Source organism: Dendrobates tinctorius, unplaced genomic scaffold (assembly GCF_039654945.1).
Source record: "Dendrobates tinctorius isolate UK_male_01 unplaced genomic scaffold, ASM3965494v1 ptg000281l, whole genome shotgun sequence".
Classification (NCBI taxonomy): domain Eukaryota; kingdom Metazoa; phylum Chordata; class Amphibia; order Anura; family Dendrobatidae; genus Dendrobates; species Dendrobates tinctorius.
Genome location: NW_027361948.1, coordinates 4,461,303 through 4,482,896, shown reverse-complemented (window position 1 = coordinate 4,482,896; position 21,594 = coordinate 4,461,303). Strand labels below are relative to the sequence as shown.

General features: G+C 43.4%; 1 long non-coding RNA gene across 1 annotated transcript; it reads left to right on the top strand.

Moving 5' to 3' along the window:
• The first annotated feature begins 276 nt into the window (after positions 1–276).
• On the top strand, positions 277–20,835 carry LOC141072615 (uncharacterized). The gene is made up of 2 exons (XR_012226714.1): positions 277–758; positions 20,451–20,835. It is a non-coding gene; the product is annotated as an uncharacterized lncRNA (long non-coding RNA).
• Positions 20,836–21,594: the final 759 nt, after the last annotated feature.

Here is a 21,594-nt window from a genome sequence, read left to right as displayed (position 1 = left end):
ACTCACCTTCCGACGGCCCCCGGACTCTGTCCCGCCTCTCACCACGCTCCCGGCATCTTCCGGTCCCAGTAATGCTTAGCAAGAAGGGCCGGAGATGACGTCACTCACGTGAGCGCGACGTTATCAGCGGTGTTTCGCGCTACGCATTACTGGGACCGGAAGATGCCCGGAGCGTAGTGAGAGGAGAGAGAGAGTTCGGGGGCCGTCGGAAGGTGAGTATATCACTATTTTTTTTATTTTAACAGAGACTCTAGAATACCCGATGCGATAGAATCGGGCCACCATCTAGTATTCTATAAATGCCCAAAGTTCCGATTTCACCTTTTGGAGGCCACGGTAAAAACTTGAGTATTTTAGGACTGATTTTTATGTAGATAGTCAATTTCTGATGAAATCTACTCTAACTCTATTGCTTAGTGATGGGAAGTAATTAATATGTAGTTTGACCACCAGTAGTGTGGGTATATATAAAATTACGGTAAACCTTTTTTGGAATGTCATTCCTAAAATTGCACTGTTTTTTTAAAGATACCTGTTTTTACAGTCTAGAAAATAAGTGGAAAAAAGCTGTGTTTCACTTATGAATACATATTAACCTTGCATTTTATTTTGCCTTCCCCAGGAGATATGAATCACACCCAATATGTGCTGACCTGCAGGCTCAAATTCTCCAATGCTATCAGCAGAACCCACAACAGACCTTGAGTTGCTCTGTTTTGGCAAGCCAATACCTCCAGTGCGTCAACAGCGCCAAGCAGGTGAGATCATTGGCATCTTCCATTTTGTACATTCATACTGTAGCTAAGCCACCCTTGCTATACGAAACCTGTTTTTTCGTCATTAGAAGTGGGTACTTTAAAACTTTCCTATTGTTTTTCTTAGTAATATCTCCACTGTTAAGTTCGTGAGTAGTCTGTCATCTTCGGGATTTCTGCATTAAAGCTTTGTTTAGCTTTGTCGGATTTACGTGTTTGTTTCTCCGATTAATCTCTGAATATGCATGTGTATGCTTGCTTAAAGAATTCCATAAAGAATATAAATAGACTGTTTGCAAATCATGAAATCCTAATGACTGCGGATGCAGATTATAGGCCTCTCCGCTGTTTTATTCATTGCCAGATACAGAAGTGGGCAAGGAAGAGACTGTACAAGTAATAAGTCGTCCTGCTGTTCTGTAGCGCAGAAGGCCATGTACTGCACATCGGCACCGACATGTATGCTGATTCTGTTCTATGCACCATAGCAGTCTGCTTTCTCCTAACTGTTCAAATTCAATTTTTTTTGTGTTCTTTTCTCCTCTTATTCCAAGAGCCAATGTTTTTTTTTTTTTACTTTTCCATCAACATAGCCATATGAGTTTTTTTTCCCTGCGAGTCAAGATGGAGTTTTCATGACACCATTCATTTTTTACATTTTAATAAACATGTTTGGGGAAAGTGGTGGTGGTGATCTATGCTTTGATTTGTGTTTTTTTTGTTTGTTTTTCTAGGGGATTTGTTTCTAAATAATTTTAATGGTTTTGAATTTGTTCCCACATGGGAATTAAATCTGCTATATCTTGGTAGGCATAGGGGGTCTTCAATAGTCCCCCAGATACCATTGCAACCGATAGCTCTGTAATTGCATCACGCAGGGGGCCAATGGCATCAAAAGTGTCATGTTAAATAATTTATAACTGTCATTGGTATTCTTGAGGCCTGCATTTAAAAGGTTAAACTGATGCGATCACAGCTAGATCCAATTGTATCAGTTACTGTCAATTGCCGGCTATGAGCCAGCACCTCTTCCGCATAGAGCGGGCTTCACTCCTGAGCCCGCTTCATAGCGTGATAGTGCACATTCACCATAGATGTACTGCGGTCTTTGCTAAAAGATTAATACTTCACCATTGGGTGTTTTTTCTTTACAAAAATGAGCAAATAATAAAAAGAGAAACAAATCACCAATATAGTATTTAAACAACATATAGTGATGTGTGGCAACCTGTTTGAACAGAGCAAGAGGCCGTAAATGATAAACCTCCTTGACATGACTTATAGGGATGATCTTTACCAACTGATATAAATAATATAGTGTGTCCGTAAAGTCATGGTGCACTTTTGACCAGTCACAGGAAAGTATACAAGTATACCACGATCCCCAGAATTGACGTCCTTAGACTTTTACTTTTGGGGTTATGTGAAGCAACATGTGTACATTGAACGTATCAACAACATTAATCACTTAAAACAGAGGATCACAGACGTTATTCACTCTGTTACACCAGACGTCCTTCCGTGTGTGGCAAGAACTTCACTATCATTTGGATGTGTGTAGGGCAACAAATGGCGCCCACATCAAATTGCACTGAATAGGTATGAAACTAGGAGAGTTTTTCTTTTATTTGAAGCAGATTTCACATTTCCGTCGTCTTTTGTTGCTTTCCAGTGACTGGTCAAAAGCGCACCATGACTTTACGGACACACTGCATATTAAATATAATATAACTACAGCTCTGGCAAAAATTAAGAGACCACTTTCAAATGTTCAGTTTGTCTGATTTTTCTCTTTATAGGTATATTTTTGCGTAAAATGTAAATTGTTCTTTTTGTCTATAAACTTCTGAAAACATGTCTCCGAATTTCCAAGCACTAAATTTAGTATTTTTTTTTTCTGACAAAGAAAAATGGTCAAAATTAAAAAAACAAAATAGTGCTTTCGGACCTCAAATATTGCAAAGAAAACCAGTTCATAATCATTTAGAAACAACAATACTAATGTTTTAACTCAGGAAGAGTTCAAAAATATTTTGTGGAATAATGGCTTCTTTTACACTTCCCGTGTTTTTTGTGGCCTGTTTTTGCGGATCGCCGTTTTTCTGTTTTGGATTAGGTTTTGAAAAGTCGGGGGGAAAAAATACAGCGTTCCGCAAATACGTCTTCACAGTGTACCGCAAAAACAAGTTTCCGTTGTTTTTGCGGCACCATTGATTTCAATGGGGGCCGTGTTCTTAAGCCTTGAAAAATATCGAGCAAGCTCAATATTTTTTCACGTCCGTAAATACGGCGTATGGCACTCCGACAAATTTTTGTGGATCGTTTTAGCGGCTCCATAGAAATCTGTTGGGGCCGCAAAAACACGGCAAGTGTTAAAGAAACCTAACCATGATTTTTAATCATAGTTTTCATGCATCTTGGCATGCTTGACACCAGTCTTTCACGCGCAAAAATGTAAGCAGTTCTTTGATGGCTTGTGACTATCCATCATTCTCTTGATACATTGTAGAGGTTTTCAATGGGGCTCAGGTCAGGAGATTGGGCTGCCCATGACAGGGTTTTGATGTGGTGGTCTCCTAACTTTTGCCAGAGCTGTATATATAAATAATTATGAGAACTTTGAAACCTCTGCCTTATAGCGTTGTCTACTTCTAAATATATTTTTCATACTCTCAGTATTCTGTAACTTGGTCACAACATTTACTCAAGTACTTTGCACAACATATATGGTAACCTGGATATTAGTTAAAAACTTCAATGGCACAAGGTAACAGGTTCAAACCCTACGGTGGTGGCTGTTGCCTCTGTATAGAAAAGCATCAATTTTCGACTAACTATCCCTAAGGCTATGCCCACACGCAGCATGTTTCTGCAGCCAAAACCTGCTGTCTTGGCAATATAAATTGTGCTTTAAAAATGCGCTTTTTCGTCAAGTTTTTCGCAGCGTATTTTTTGGGTGCGGATTACATTTGTGCTGGTACTTTAAAGCGTAGCTTATTTTGTATAAAGAAAAACCCTCTGCACCTGAACATAGCCTTACAGTGCCCTGTTAGGTCTGTGTGCACTCTGAGTGACGTTGCCATCATCTTTGGTGAAACATCACTAGTCTATATATAAGCAGGCCTGGCTAGGGAGAAGAGTGGTGTGGGAAACAGAGCCTACCACACTTACCGTTAGTGGCTCCATTAACAGTCCCAGCAGACTTGACCTGAAGAATACTGCTAAATGAAGGGCTATTTTTCCTTTCAAAGTAATGGACCCTATTGTAAATCAATAGTCTCTAGATCATTACATTTACATGGTTGATAATGATTAACCCTTACCGACTAATGACTCAATAGTACTTTCCCCATTGGGTGCACGTGTATGGGGACAACTCTGGTCTCTGTTATTTAACCATTTAAATGATGTGGTTAATTAAAGGGAGTCTGTCACCAGGTTTTTGATACGTCATCTGAGAGCAGCATTATCTAGGGGCAGTGACCCTGATTCCAGACGTATGTCACTTATTGAGCTGCATCCTGTAGTTTTGAGTACATCACTGTTAGATCTTTTGCAGATATAGCAGTTCTCTTTTAACGGCAGCAATTAAGGGCACTTAAACCACAGCGCTGCTTTATAATGGCACTGAGGAATAAGGGTATAGCGCCCCCCATAGTCGGAATTTCTCCAGGGTCTCGGCTACCGGGGGTAGCTTAGACCCCAAAGAACATGATTCAAGTTGGTTTTTACCGACCCCAGTGTTGCGATCACTGTTATTAAAGGTATAATGGCGACCACAAAAAAAGTCTGATTTCCCATTTAATTTCTCTCCTCTGATGTGATCGCACACCAGATGAGAGAGAAAGAGTTCTCTGATCCCACTCAGTACCTCTGTTGTTCCTGCAACCCCCCCTGTAAAGTCCGCCTGGCCGCCGGTGTCTTCTTCCAGGAGAAAATGGCGGGCGCACACCCGGCAACAATAGGAAATTTCTCCTATTGGTTCATTTTGATCACTCTGATAGACCCTATCACAGTGATCAAAATGAAAAAAGTAAATCAAACCCCTCTTTATCACCCCTTACTTAACTAAAAATAATAAAATAAAGAAAGTATATTTATTTCCATTAGGGTTGGTGTTAGGGTTGGGCTAAACTTTGGGTTGGGCTTCGGCTGGGGTTTGTCTAGGGTTGGGGTTGGGCTAAATTTAAGGTTGTGGTTAAGGTTGGGATTACGGTTAGGGGTGTGTTAGCATTAGGTTTGTGGTTAAAGTTAGGGTTGGAGTTAGAATTGGGGGGTTTCCACTGTTTAGGTACATCAAGGGGGTCTCCAAACGTGACATGGCGCCACCATTGATTCCAGCCAATTTTGCGTTCAAAAGTCAAATGGTGCTCCCTCCCTTCTGAGCCCTGCCTAGCACACAAACAATGGATTTTCTTCACATATAGGGTATCTGCGTACTCAGTAGAAATTGCAATACAAATTTTGTGGTCTGTTTTTGCTGATACACTTGTGAAAATAAAAAAAATTGGTTCCAAATTAATTTTTTTGTGAAAAAAGTAAAATGTTCATTTTTTTCCTTCCACATTGCTTTAGTTCTCGTGAAGCACCTGAAGGGTTAAAAAACTTCTTGAATGTGGTTTTGCACACCTTGTGTTGTGCAGTTTTTAGAATGGTGTCACTTTTGGGTATTATCGGTTATATTGACCCCCTAAAACTCACTTCAAATGTGAGGTGGTCCCTAAAATATGGTTTTGTAAATTTTGTTGGAAAAATAAGAAATTGCTGGTCAACTTTTAACCCTTATAACGTCCCAACAAAGAAAAATTATGTTTCCAAAATTGTGCTGATGTAAAGTTGACATGTGGGAAATTAAATCAGAGTGGTGACACACAAAATAGTTAAAGGTAACCTGTCACCTGTTTTGGCCGCTATAAGATGCGGCCACCGCCTTTCAGGGCTTATCTACAGCATTCTATAATGCTGTAGATAAGCCCCAGATCTGACCTGCAAGTAAAGAAAAATAACTTTTATTATACTAACCCGGGGTGTAGTCTGGTCCAATGGGTGTTGCAGGTTCAGGTTTGGCGCCTCCCATCTTCTTGTGATGCCGCCCTCCTGCTTGCTTCATCGCTCCCCGGCATCGCGCTCCTGCGTAGGCGTACTTATCTACCCTTGTCAGGGCAGAGCAAAGTACTGCACTGCACAGGCGCTGGGTCCTCTGACCTTTCCCGGCGCCTGCGCACTGCAGTACGCCTGCACAGTAGCACGATGCTGGGGAGCGATGAAGCAACAGGAGGGCGGCGTCGCAAGAAGATGGGAGGCGCCGGACCCAGACCTGCAACACCCATCGGACCGGAGCCCCCCTTCCCTGGGCGAGTATAATAAAACTTATTTTCTTATCTTTCAGGTCGGATCTGTGACTTATCTACAGCATGATAGAATGCTGTAGTTAAACCCTGAAAGGCAGTGGCCGGCCGCATCTTATAGCGGCCAAAACAAGGACACAAAAATTAAAAGTTTGAAAATTGCTACATTTTCAAAATTTTTGCCAAATTTCCATTTTTTCATTATTTAGTGCAAGTTATATCGAAGGAATGTTACCACTAACATGAAGTACAATATGTCACAAAAAAAAGTCTCAGAATCAGTGGGATACTTTGAAGTGTTTCAAAGCTATAACCTCATAAAGTGACAATGGTCAGAATTGTAAAAATTGACCTGGTCATTAAGTACCAAATTGTCTCTGTCACTAAGGGGTTAATGCTCAGCTCTGTGAAACCCCACCCACACCACTTATTGGCAGCTTTGTGCCCATGTATAGTGTACACAATGAGCTGCCAATCGGTTGTGGGAGTAGGGGTTATACAGAGTTCACCAGAGGTACCTGGCAGCAGGTTTACTAGTCATCTTATGACAAGCTCCTGCTGATAAAACAGATTTTATCAAAACTAGATTAAGCACCTCTCTAAAGGCCCTTTTTTATATTTAGCGATGCACCAGCTATCCGAGCAGCGATCCTACCCTGTCAGGATCGCTGGTGCATCGCTAAATGATCGCTAGTGAGCTTTCACACAGAAAGATCTCACAGCGATGCAGCAGCGACGCAGCGCACGATACTCACCTTTCACACACAGAGATCCTGACGTCCGCCCGCCCGCCTCCAGCGTCGCTCATCTCACACAGCAGAAAGCCCCAGCAGGAAGCGCCCGACGAGAAATGGAGCCGCCCGATCTCGCGCGATCAGCAATAACCAGCGGGGGAGCCGGTCGGAGGTAAGTATCACACATAGCGATATCGCTGGCAATATCGCTATAACGTCATAAAACCAGAGACGTTTTAGCGATATTGCTAGCGATATCGCTATGTGTAAAACCCCCTTTAGGGTCCCGTTTCACTTAGCGACGCACCAGCGATCTCAACAACGATACGACTTGGTAGGGATCGCTGGTACATCACTAAATGATCGCCAGTAAGCTGCCAAACAGGCATATCTCTCCAGCGACGCAGCAACGATCCAGCGATCAAACACAGTGCCCAAGACATTCCTGCACGATCAGCGATATCCAGCAGGGAAGCCGGTCGCTACTGCGTGTCATATGTGGCGAGATCGCTGTTGCGTCACCGATTTTGTGATCTCGTTAGCAATCTCGCTATGTGAGACGGGGCCTTAAGTGATACATCACTGGAATCGGGGACTCTGTCTTTACATTATGTTGTTCTTAGGGTATGTGCACACGGTTCGGATTCTGCTGCTGATCCGCAGAGGATTTGCCTCTGCGGATCCACAAGCAGAGTACAGTGAAATGTTATCCAATGGCTTTTAACCCCTTTCTGACATCCGTCGTACTATCCCGTCCATGGGACCCGGGCCCCTATGCCCATGGACGGGATAGTACGTCTAGCGCGATCAGCGGCGCCCACATGGTGAGCGCCGCTGATCGCGGCCGGGTGTCAGCTGATTATCACAGCTGACACCCGGCACTAGGTGTCAGGGGCGGTCACGGACCACCCCTGACACGTTAACCCCTTGCACACCGCAATCAAACACGATCGCGGTGTACCGGGGGTTAAAGGGAAGCATCGGCAGGGAGGGGGCTCCCTCCGTGCTTCCCTGAGCCCCCCCACGGCAGCGCAATGTGCAGCGCTGCTGCGGGGGGCTCTATCCCTGCAGGCCCCCGAATCCAAGATGGCGACGGGGACCTTCGGGGGCCTGCAGGGAGCTGGCTTCCTCAGTGCCTGCAAAGCGCAGGCACGAGGATGCCTTCTGTACTGCCTGTGACAGATTGCTGATCTGTCACAGTGATGTGACAGATCAGCGATGTCCCACCTAGGACAATGTAATAAAGTTAAAAAAATTTAAAAAAAAAAGTGTTAAAATAATTTTTTTTAAAAATCGCTAAATAAATTAGGAAAAAAAAAAATATTCCCCAATAAATTCATTTTTTTTGGAAATAAAAAAAAAACAATAAAAGTACACATATTTGGTATCGCCGCGTCTGTAGCGACCTGCCCTATAAAACTGTCCCATTAGTTAACCCCTTAAGCGAACCCCTTAAAAAATAAAAAACGAAGCAAAAAATGATTTATCATACCGCCGACCAAAAAGTGCAATAATGCGCGATCAAAAAGACGCATATAAATATCCATGTTACCGCTGAAAACGTCATCTTGTCCCGCAAAAAACGAGCCGCCACACAGCATCATCAGAGAAAAAATAAAAAAGTTACAGCTCGCAGAATAAAGCGATGCAAAAATAATTATTTTTTATATAAAATTGTTTTTATTGCATAAAAGCGCTAAAACATAAAAAAAGACAAATGAGGTATCGCTGTAACCGTACTGACCCGAAGAATAAAACTGCTTTATCAACTTTACCGCACGCGGAACGGTGTAAACGCACCCCCCAAAAGAAATTCATGAAACGCTGGTTTTTGTTCATTCTGCGTCCCAAAAATCGGAATAAAAAGCGATCAAAAAATGTCACGTGCCCAAACATGATACCAATAAAAACGTCAACTCGTCCCGCAAAAAATAAGACCTCACATGACTCAGTGGGTCAAAATACGAAAAAATTATAGCTCTCAATATATGGTGATGCAAAAACTATTTTTACAATAAAAAGCATCTTTTAGCATGTGACAGCTGCCAAAAATAAAAACCGCCATAAATAGTAAATCAAACCCCCCGTTATCACCCCCTTAGTTAGAGAAAAATAATAAAATTAAAAGAATTGTATTTATTTCCATTTTCCCATTAGGGTTAGGGCTGAGCTAGGGTTAGGGGTGTGTTGGGGTTAGGGTGGAGTTAGAATTGGTGGGTTTCCACTGTTTAAGCACATCAGGTGCTCTCCAAACGCAACATGGTGTCTGATCTCAATTCCAGCCAATTCTGCGTTGAAAAAGTCAAATGGTGCTCCTTCCCTTCCAAGCTCTGCCATGCGCCCAAACAGTGTTTTACCCCCACATATGGGGTATCAGCCTACTCAGGACAAATTGCAAAACAACTTTTGGGGTCCTATTTCTCCTGTTGCCCCTAGGAAAATAAAAATTGGGGGCAAAAATATCATTTTTGTGGGAAAAAAATGATTTTTTTATTTTCACGCCCGGGCGTTATAAACTTCTGTGAAGCCCTTGGGGGTTCAAAGTGCTCACCACACATCTAGATAAGTTCCTTAGGGGGTCTAGTTTCCAAAATGGTGTCATTTGTGGGGGGTTTCCACTGTTTAGGTACATTAGGGGCTCTCCAAAGGCAACATGACACCCGCAGAGCATTCCATCAAAGTCTGCATTCCAAAACGTCACTACTTCCCTTCCGAGCCCTGACGTGGGCCCATACAGTAGTTTTCTCCCACATATGGGGTATCGGGGTACTCAGGACAAATTGGACAACAACTTTTGGGGTACATTTTCTCCTGGTACCCTTGGGAAAATAAAAAAATTGGGGACTAAATGATCATGTTTGTGGAAAAAATACGTTTTTTTTATATTCACGCCCAGGCATTATAAACTTCTGTGAAGCCCTTGGGGGTTCAAAGTGCTCACCACACATCTAGATAAGTTCCTTAGGGGGTCTAGTTTCCAAAATGAGGTCACTTGTGGGGGGATTCCACTGTTTAGGTACATCAGGGGCTTTCCAAACGCGACATGGTGTCCGATCTCAATTCCAGCCAAAAAAGTCAAATGGCACTGCTTCCCTTCCGAGCTCTGCCATGCGCCCATGTAGTCGTTTACACCCACATATGGGGTATAAGCGTACTCAGGACAAATTGCACAATAACTTTTAGGGTCCTGTTACCCTTGGAAAAGTAACAATTGAGGGTGAAAAGATCATTTTTGTGGAAAAAATATGATTTTATAATTGTACTGCTGTACGTTTATAAACTTCTGTGAAGCCCTTGGGGGTTCAAAGTTCTCACCACATATCTAGATAAGTTCCTTGGGGGGTCTAGGTTCCAAAATGGGGTCACTTGTGGGGGTTTCCACTGTTTAGGTACATCAGGGGCTTTCCAAACGTGACTTGGCGTCCGATCAGAATTCCAGCCAATTTTGCTTTGAAAAAGTCAATCGGCGCTCCTTCCCTTCTGAGCTCTGCCATGCGCCGAAACAGTGGTTGCCCCCCGCATATCAGGTATCAGCATACTCAGGACAAATTGCACAATAACTTTTCCAGTCCAATTTCTCCTTTTACCCTTGGTAAAATAAAAAAAATAGAACCTGAAATTTTATTTTTTTTTATAAAAAGTTAAATGTTCAATTTTTTTAAATATTCAAAAAATTCCTGTGAAGCACCTGAAGGGTTAATAAACTTCTTGAATGTGGTTTTGAGCACCTTGAGGGGTGCAGTTTTTAGAATGGTGTCACTTTTGGGTATTTTCTATCATATAGACCCCTCAAAGTGGCTTCAAATGTGATGTGGTCCATAAAAATAAAATGGTGTTGTAAAAATGAGAAATCGCTGGTCAACTTTTAACCCTTATAACTTCCTAAAAAAAAAAAAATTTGGTTCCAAAATTGTGCTGATGTAAAGTAAACATGTGGGAAATGTTACTTATTGAGTTTTTTGTGTGCCGTATCTCTGTGATTTAAGGGCATAAAAGTTCAAAGTTGGAAAATTGCGAAATTTTCGCCAAATTTCCGTTTTTTTTCACAAATAAACGTAAGTTATATGGCTGAAATTTTACCACTAACATGAAGTACAACATGTCACGAGAAAACAAAGTCAGAATCACTAGGATCCATGGAAGCGTTTCAGAGTTATTACCTCATAAAGGGACAGTGGTCAGAATTGTAAAAATTGGCCCGGTCATGAACGTGCAAACCACCCTTGCGGGTAAAGGGGTTAAAAATCACAGTGCACATACTGCGGATTTTTCCTTGCGGATTTGCTGCAGTTTTAAATCCGCAGCATGTCAATTCTTTCTGCGGATTCCGCTGCTGTTTGGCACCTGTTCCATTGTCCAGGTGTCAAAACGCAGGGGAATCTGCAGGTAAACCGCAGGTCATTTTACCTGAGGATTTACCTGCAAATCCGCACTGAAAAATCCGCAGCGGAATCCGCACTGTGTGCACTCACCCTTAGATTAGTTTGCAAAAACCTGGTGACAGCTTATGTTTCCCAAGGGGACTAAAAAATAAATGAAAATGCCATTAACAGTGCTCAAATCTATCCCAAAATGGTATTCATAAAAACTTTGTCTGGCCTTGCAAAAATCAAGCCCCCACACAGCTCCACTGATGTAAAAATAAAAAGTTTTCATCAAATTCTGTGTTTGTTTTTACACCATTATAATAAAAGTCTCAAATAGTTATTATTGTACTGCAGAATCAAATTGCCTGCTCATTTCAACTGCACAGTGAATGCTGTAAAAAAAAAAAAAAAAAACTAAATCCAAAAAACACTGGTAGGATTGTAGGTTTGTTTGTTTTTTCATAATTTCTCCGCACATGAAATTATTTTTCCAGTTTTACAATACAGTGTATGTTATAGGGGGTAGATAAAAATGTATACCAGCTCACCAATTGTCATAGTCCAGTATGCAGGGAAATCATGATCTGAATATTTGCATGACAATGAGAAAAAATTAAAAAATATTTTTTTTTTTTGTCAAAGCATTGAAAAAGAACAGTTGAATCAGTTCTAAACACGTTGCTTTCAGCATTTTTGCTTTGTTTCAGAATTATATTTTTTAATCTATGATGGAATAACATTTAAAGAAATTTTACCAGGAGCTGGAAATATCTTCCTTTTTTTTTTTTTTTTTTTAATTTTTCTTATGTTATAGGGGACCTTGTGCCGGATTTAGCAAGTTAAAGTGGCTAAATGATTAAATAGTAGTTGCAACGTTGAGTAAAATGTAGTCGTCATAGTAAAGTTTAGGTTACAATTTCTGTAATTGTCAACTGGGTGTTACCAGAGATTTGGCTATATACTTATCCTGCATAAAGTATAAAGACCATAAGTAGGCAAAAACACATGGGGGAAAAAAAGAGCAAGGCATCCTCACTGATCTCTGCACCCGCTGTGTAGAGATTCAGTAGAACCGAGTTAAGTATCATTACAAACACTTCCAGATCTCATCTCACGGCAGTCAGTGTGTGGCGGTGGTGGGGGAGTGAAAGCTGACAGCACTGTGAAATGAGATCTGGAAGGGTTTTTAATGATACATTACTCAGTTTTTCTGTATATCTACACAGTAGCTGCATAGATCACTGTGGAGAGGAGGGTGTTTTTTTCGTCTGTGTTTTGCTGCCAACTTTTGATTGGTCAACCCAACGCAGGGAAAGATGTATACACCCACAGACACGAGGAAAGACTAGAAGCAATGGGATGAAACTGAATGGGAGGAGACACAGATTAGATATTAGAAAAAACTTTTTGACAGAGTGATCAATGAGTGGAACAAGCTGCCACGAGAAGTGGTGAGTTCTCCTTCAATGGAAGTCTTCAAACAGAGGCTGGACAGACATCTGACTGGGATGATTAAGCGAATCCTGCTTTGAGCAGGGGGTTGGACCAGATGGCCCAGGAGGTCCCTTCCAACTCTACGATTCTATGATTCTATGATCTCTGGTAACGCCAAGTTGAACTATAGCAAAAATTGTACCCCAAACCTGGGGTTCCCCAACCTGTGGCTAAGAAGCCACATGTGGATTGCAGACCTGTGATGTGTGACTCGCAGGTGTCTGTCAGCTGGTTGTATTGGTACCAGGTCTAGAAAAAATGCTATAAATAGCAGGATAGAGACTATTGTTGAGTAGTCGTGAACAGAAGAGCAGATCTGAATGTGCAAATACTGGCCTTGGGGGTGGAAAGATAAGTTAAGCAATTACTAACCTGGAGACAGGATGATCCTACGTGTCAGAAGAGGTGCTTAAAGCTGGATGTGAGTGTGGTGGAAGTAATTGATGCGAGAATATTGAAATGAGATAATGTGGGGATCCTCAGATTTAATTATACTGCCTCTATTTATGTAGCGACGCTTTGGTTGTCATTATACTGATAATGGGTGTCACTAGTGTTGAGGGGGGAAGTACTGTTCTGGGAATCTGGATGTGGCTCTCAACAGTCTGTCAACCGTGAATGCCACTATTCCGTGATGTGGCTAGTTCAACATGCTCAAGCTGGTGAAAATTAGTCTTTAAAATGAATGGTGTCATTCAGTACTGCAACAAAAAAATGCAGAAAATAAGGCCTAATATGGCTGTTTCGATGGAAAAATAAAGTTTATGGTTCTAGGAAAAAGGGAAGGCCAAAAATGTCACCATAATGAAAAGGTTTATTAAAAAGAAGGAAACATGTCTGTTTTCACAAATGTATTAAATAGATATATTTTGGTAGGAAAAATCTGCTATTAAGAGCAAAATAAACTGAAAATGTATTTATGCAGTTAATACGCTATTCAATGAATGTATCTGTGAGGAGCTGGCCACTTAATAAAGACTATAGTACGAATGGATGTAGAGCGGAGTCAAGGGATTCAGACTTTTTCCAGCACAGAGCATCGGTTGCATAGATATTGTTGTGCATTATTAGATATTTTCTTGCTGTGTTTTATTGATGATTTGCTTGCTCATCCGTTCATCCTCAGGAATCAATGTTTTCATTCAGTGACAGTAAGCAGAGGGAGACAGTAAGCAGGCTAGATCTTATGTATACCTAAAGGTACTGTCACACTTAGCGATGCCCCAGCGATCCCGACCAGCGATATGACGCGGTCAGGATCGCTGGTGCATCGCTAAGTGGTCGCTAGTGAGCTGCCACACAGGCAGATCTCACCAGCGACATAGCAGGGGTCGGGGGTCGCTACTTACCTGTCAGACGAGGCGATCCTGATGTCCTCCCGCCTGCGTCCACGCATCGCTCGTCGGCGCCACAGGAAGCTGACAACGAGAAACGGTCCAGGACGTTCTCGCGCGATCAGCGATAACCAGCGGGGAGCGGGTCAGAGGTAAGTATCACACATAGCGATATCGCTAGCAATATCGCTGCTACGTCACAAAAACCAGTGACGTTACAGCGATATTGCTAGCGATATCGCTTAGTGTGACCGGCCCTTAGGGCCCCATCACACATAACGACTCACCAGCGATCCCGACAACGATATCAACGTGTCAGGATCGCTGGTAAGTCGCTATGTGATCGCTGGTGAGCTGTCAAACAGACTGCTTCACAGCGATCAGCACAGCGACGCCGAGTGCGCGGCGTCGCTGTGTTCGTTAGTTACCAGCGCGCTGATGCAGGGAGCTGGTAACTGTACACATCGGGTTTCTAAGGGACGTGCGTCCCTTAGATACCCGATGTGTACGTTAGTTACCAGCTGATCGCTGGTCTCCCGCGTGTCACACGCAGCGATGCGTGCTGGCCAGCGGGAGACCAGCGACCAAAAAAAGTCCTGGCCTTTCCTTCAACGATCAGCGATTCCGGCAGGGGGGCTGATCGCTGTCACACACAACGATCTCGCTGGTGAGATCGCTGTTGTGTCACAAAACTTGTGACTCAGCAGCGATCTCGCTAGCGAGATCGCTGTGTGTGACGGGGCTCTTAAGGCCAGACAGGAGATTGCTAAAGGTAAATGTAAAGCAATCATCCTATCAATCCCCTCTGTATCTCATGGTCTCAATCCATTGTTCTTCCAGCCTAGGCCCATTGTGTGGATTGGGATTGTAGACCCAGGGAAGCTGTCACCACAGGGGGTCTCACATGCAGTCCCAGGTGATGGATTATGTTTCATTCTGATATGTTTCATTCTGTGAGCTAAAGGAAAATGGTTAACCCCTTCACGACCCAGCCTATTTTGACCTTAATGACCTGGCAATTTTTTGCATTTCTGACCAGTGTCCCTTTGAGGTAATAACTCAGGAACACTTCAACAGATCCTAGCGATTTGTCATTTTTACAACAAAATTCACAAAACCATTTTTTTTTTAGGAACCACCTCACATTTGAAGTCACTTTGATGGGTTTATATGGCTGAAAATACCCAAAAGTGACAACATTCTAAAAACTGCACCCCTCAAGCTGATCAAAACCACATTCAAGAAGTTTATTAACTTTTCAGGTGTTTCACAGCAGCAGAAGCAACATGGAAGGAAAAAATTAACATTTAACTTTAGTCACAAAAATGATCATTTAGCAACATTTTTTTTATTTTCCCAAGGGTAAATGGAGAAAATGGACCCCAAAAGTTGTTGTCCAATTTATCCTGAGTACACTGAAATCCCATATGTGGGGGGGGACCACTGTTTGGGTGCACAGCAGGGCTCGGAAGGTAAGGAGCGCCATTTGACTTTTTGAATGGAAAATTAGCTCCAATCGTTAGCGGACACCATGTCGCGTTTGGAGAGCCCGTGTGTCTAAACATTGGAGCTCCCCCACAAGTGACCCCATTTTGGAAACTAGACCCCCCCCCCCCCCCCAAGGAACTTCACAAATTACACCATTTTGGAAACTAGAACCTCTATGGAACGTATCTAGATGCATAGTGAGCACTTTTAACCTCCAGGTGCTTCCCAAATTGATCCGTAAAAATGAAAAAGTACTTTTCTTCACAAAAATGTTAACAATACCAAATATATGGTCATAAACCACTGTTTGGGTGCAGGGCTGGGAAGGAAAGGATCGCCATTTGACTTTTTGAATGGAAAATTAGCTGCAATTGTTAGCGGACACCATGTCGCGTATGGAAAGGATGAAGTGTATGTCAGGTTGGTGTGTGGTGTGGTGTAGTGTACGTTAGGTTGGTGTGTGGGGTGTAGTATACACCACACACACACACCATCCTGACATACACCACACACCAACCTGACATACACTACGTCAGGTTGGGATGAGGTGTGGTGTGGTGTAGTGTAGGTCAGGTTGGTGTGTGTGGTGTAGTATACTCCAAACACACAACAACCTGACGTACACTACAACACACACCAACCTGACACACTGTCAGGTTGGTGTGTGCGGTGTAGTGTAGGTCAGGTTGGTGTGTGGTGTAGTGTAGGTCAGGTTGGTGTGTGTGGTGTAGTATATATCACACACACACACACAACCTGATGTACACTACTCCACACACACCAACCTGACACACTACGTCAGGTTGATGTGTGTGATGTAGTGTATGTCAGGTTGGTGTGTGGTGTAGTGTAGCGTACATCAGGTTGGTGTGTGTGGTGTAGTATACACCACACACACACCAACCTGACGTACACTATACCATACCACACATCAACCTGACGTACACTACGCCACACACACCAACCTGAGACACTTCGTCAGGTTGGTGTGTGTGATGTAGTGTACGTCAGGTTGGTGAGTGTGGTGGTTGTGTATGTCCGGCTGGTCTGGGTGAGTTCTGTAGGGGAATGTCAGGATGTGTTTAGTCCACGGACGTGTGATGAATTCTGAAGCATTCATTCAAACACAGTCCAGGTTTGTCAGGACACGTTTCACATTGGAAATGAGTTTCCCTTCTTGTCCCCCTTTTATAGCATACCCAGCACCTTTTTTTTTTTTGCTCTCCGCTCACGGGGAAAATGTTGTCCTGGTACCATATGGGAAGCTTGAGTTCCAGGGGTGCTAGGGCCCCCGCTCCTCCTTCATCTCCAAACATCAGGGCCTTTGTCACCACCTCCTGGAACTGAAGGAAGGTGTTGTTGGTCTGGCCTGCACATCGTGATAGCACGTATGCATTATACAGTGCCACTTGTACGATGTGCACAGCCAGTTTTTTATACTACACCTCCACCTTCCCCATGACTCTATAGGGCTGGGGGACTTGATCAAAAAGATCAACTCCCTCATGTGTTTGTTGTACCCCAGGGCACAGTCCGGTTTGTGGACCTTTGCTGTTGTACCTCGAACGGCGGTGGCCGTGGTGCTAGGACCATGGATTGTTGTCAAGAAAAAGACGTCCCTTTTGTCTTTGAACTTGACCACAACCATGTTGCCGCTACATTGGGCTCAGCTCTCACCCTTTGGGAGAGTCTGCTCAATTAGCAACAAAGGGAGCCCCCTCTGGTTTCTGCGCACAGTACCGCAAGCTGCGGTAGCTCTGGCAGAGAGGGATTGAAAGAGTGGAATGTTTGTATAAAAGTTATCAATGTACAGATGGTAACCTTAGCAAGCAGTGGGTGGACCAAATCCCACACTATTTTCCCACTCACCCTCAGAGCAGGTGGACATTCTTGGGGCTGAATCCTGCTGTCCTTCCCTTGGTTAACTCTAAATCTGAGAGTGTACCCTGAGGTACTCTCACACAGCTTAGAGTTTTATCCCGTACCTCGCCCTTTTGCCGGGCAGGTACTGACGGAACTGAAGCCTCCCTTGGAAGTTGATGAGGGATTCATCCACACAAATTTCCCTTTGGGGAATGTACACTTCAGCAAACGTGTTGCTGAAGTGTTCGATGACCGGCCGAATTTTGAACAGTCTATCAAAATTCAGGACATCGCGGGGAAGGATGTCAGTATTGTCCCTAAAATGGAGAAACGTATGAATCGCGTCAAACTGTTTGCGAAACATAACCATGCCAAATATTGGCGTTTGATAAAAAAAAAAAATCAGTACTCCAGTATTGGCGAATTTCCGGTTTCTTCACAATCCCCATGTGAAAGACCAGTCCCCAATATTTCATAATTTCTACAGAGTCAACAGGACTCCAAGTAGAAAATGATGAATTGGGGTTTTGGGCAAAAAATTGCAAGGTGTACAAGTTGGTTTGCTCCACCATAAGACTGACAATTGACTCCGAGAAATAGACATGGAAAAAGTCTATTTCCCTGAAGTTGGCAGTCTCAAACTGGATTCCTGTTTGGGGAACAAAATCAGGAACCCGTGGAACAAAATTTTCAGGGACGGGGGTCCAGGAGGGGGCACTAGTGCTAGGTTGGGCGTGACTAGCACTAGGTTGGGGGTTGCTCACACTTGGCTGTGGGTCTTCTCCCCTGGCCTATAGCTCTTCCTCCCTGGGCTCCGGACGATTTCTCGTCTTGCGACATCTTGGTGATAAGTCTGTGTCACTGGAGGAGGAAGAGTGGGAGGAATAGAGAAAAGTGGGGTCCTCTCCCTCACTATCAGTTTCGGAGGCAATAATGTAATTTGCCTCCTCAGCTGAGTACACCCTTTGTGACAGGGATGAGCGGGACATTGTGTGTGTGGTGTGTGCGCCTGTGTTAAAAAAGCTAAACTTTATTTTTGTGTGTATGTGCGAGTGTTTGGTGAAACTTTCTACTGCAGGAGGGGACTGTCAGGCGTAGGGGGAAACAAGGGGGCTGTCATGCGCGGGGGGGCAGGAGGGGCTGTCAGGCACGCGGGGGGGCAGGAGGGGGGCTGTGAGGAGATGCAGCAGGAGGTGGAGCCGGCAGCAGCAAGTGGGGGGTGATCAGGTGGGCAGGGGTGATCACCGGGGGCAGGAGGTGGCTTTCAGGCACAGGGGGGCATGAGGGGGCTGAGGAGATGGAGGCGGAGATGGAGCTGGCAGCAGTAGCGGGGGATTGATCGGGGGGGTAATCGGGGTGATCACTGGGGCTGGGGGGTGATTACCGGGGGCAGGGGGGGCAGGAGGGGGCTGAGATGGAGATGGAGGCAGAGATGGAGCCGACAGCAGCAGGGAGGGTGATTGGGGGGGAGGGAGCGGAGGCACCTCGCTCTTCAGCTTCCACGGACGGGATGAAGCTGAAGAGCAAGGGCAGCCATAGTTTACTCCGCCCTCCACATCTGATTGGAGGGATAGCGTCACATGGACGCTAGCTCCAATCAGATCTGGGGGGGTGACGAAGAGGTCACCAGAAGCGCTCTAGGCCATGGGGGGGCAAAGCCACCCCCCCGGGGTCAAGTATAAGTCCTCCTGTACCTGCAGGTTGGGTGACATTTCAGTGACCCCGGTCACTTGACCCGCAGGAACGCGATCCCGCCATGACGCCACATAGACGTCACAGGTCGGATTGGCACCGACTTTCATGACGCCTATGTGGCGTCACAGGTCGGGAAGGGGTTAAGCGGGAGGGAGAAAAGACAAGGGGTTTGAATCAGGCAGTTGTTGGAGTGACTTCGAAGAGAGGATCCAAGCTGGGATGGATGGTCTATGGAGTTTTGGAGATCGGTTGCCAGTTGAGCTGGATCTTCCTGCTACATTTGACGGATCTGTCATCTGGATTTAACAAATTTTCTTCAGGATTGTTGATCCTGGATACATGGATGTTGGTTGTGATGTTTGTCGTTTGGAGGAGCCAACTGCTGTGATTACAGACTATATTGGCAGGAGATACGAAATCTGTGGGCCAACCAAAAGTTGGGAGACTGTGGGTATCGCCTGATACCTGGACAGTGGGACTATCGACCGCAAGGAAGGGATCTTTGTGTATTGAGGACATTGTAAATTGGCCATCTACCTGGATTTGTTTAACAACCATGGATGTATGGAATAAAAATAGTTGCATCGTTAACCTACCAAGTTGATTTTTATAACCCACAACCTCAGATGCTCAGAGTATCCCTGCCTCAAACTAAGAATCTTATTACATTATAGTAATATTGGGTGTGGTGCAACATATAGTTTTGTGATAATCAAGAGGAAATCCTAGATGGATGGTGGAAAACCCAAGCAGTTTTTCAGCTCAGTACATCATCCATTCAACTCATATACTGCACCATGGAATAAACTGTGCTCTAAAAATAACTCTGTGACGGTATGGTAGAGCTATATAGAGACACAGACACCTTTTGGTACTGTTGAGCGACTTGTGGTTACTGGTATCTGACACTATATTTTGAGCCAAACGCTCTTGCCTCAAGCGGTACTCTGTTTAGCTTCTGATTGTGTCTGAGACTTTTCAGCTTTCACAAAATGATTTGCACAGACTCCACCGATTTGATAATCTAGCCTGTTGTCTGAATACTACATCAGCAATTTTTGGGTATATATTTTAAGTACTTTGAATTTGTTATTAACTCCTGTGTTTTGATACCCTGTACTTAACAGGCTATGATAAACTGTAGTGATTAAACCTCTAAACTACCAGCCATTTCCAGGCAGTAGACTTTGGTCTGATTTATGAGAGCTGTTCTTTAATTTTAATGCAATTCTTCCTCACAACTTCTAAACTCTAGTGTTGGATATATTTAGGATATATTTTAATAAAATCCATCAGAATGGTTCAAATTTGGATAATTACATGTGGTTATGACTCCTAACTTTGTTTTCCCTTTTGTCTTTCCCTTCCATAGAGTGTGCTCGGTAGAGGTGGGTAAAGCCAACACCTTTCGCACTCCATCTGCAATTGGTGTTTATTAAAGGGCATCAGAATGCTGTTTAACATGAAAAGAAAACCAACCGTAGAAGAATCCCATCTACCACCGTTAATAAGTCACCTTTCTTCATTTTTTTCTATCCTTTTCCAATGTTCTTGACTGTTTCTTTCCTTACACTCGCCTTTCATAAAATGTAGTATGTTCAAGTTGATGTTGATTCTCCTCTTTCTTTAAATTTGTTTTTTGATGCCTCTTTATTTAATAAATTGCAGCTATATTATCTCCTTCTGGACACACACTTGTCACCATCTGTATTTTAAGTCCGGATTCCTAATAAAGTATATATATATTTTCCAAATTATATTTTGCAGCACTGTTCGTTTTAAAAAAAAATATACGGTGGGCAGCACGGTGGCTCAGTGGTTAGAGCTGCAGCCTTGCAGCGCTGGAGTCCTGGGTTCGAATCCCACCAAGGACAACATCTGCAAGGAGTTTGTATGTTCTCCCCGTGTTTGCGTGGGTTTCCTCCGGGCACTCCGGTTTCCTCCCACACTCCAAAGACATACTGATAGGGAATATAGATTGTGAGCCCCATCGGGGACAGTGATGAAAAATGTGTGCAAACTGTAAAGCGCTGCGGAATATGTTAGCGCTATATAAAAATAAAGATTATTATTATTATTATTTATACGGTATATAAACCCAGATATAGTATTGGATTAAATGAAATTATAATGAAAATCTCTGAATCTGCACTGATGGGGCCACATAAAACTGAAATACAGAGGCATCTGCCACATTCATTTGCTACATTTAAATCTGTTGCGTTTGCACACGGTCGTATTTTGCTTTTTTAACAAAAAAACAGTTGCATTTGGCAAACTTAGAAGCAGGTTGAATTGATTAAAGATCGTGGCCAGTTTCATTTCTATGTGTTTACACATACTCATTAGGTTTCAAATATGTACAGGTTTTATAATTAAAGATACGCTAACCGTCCTAAAAACAATTAATATTGTAGGTTAAAACTGTAACTGTGGAAAACTTATGGCTCTAAAGCCTTCAAAATGTCAACCCAAAATAAGAGAGGACTGAAAAACAAAATTGATACAGGGTAAAG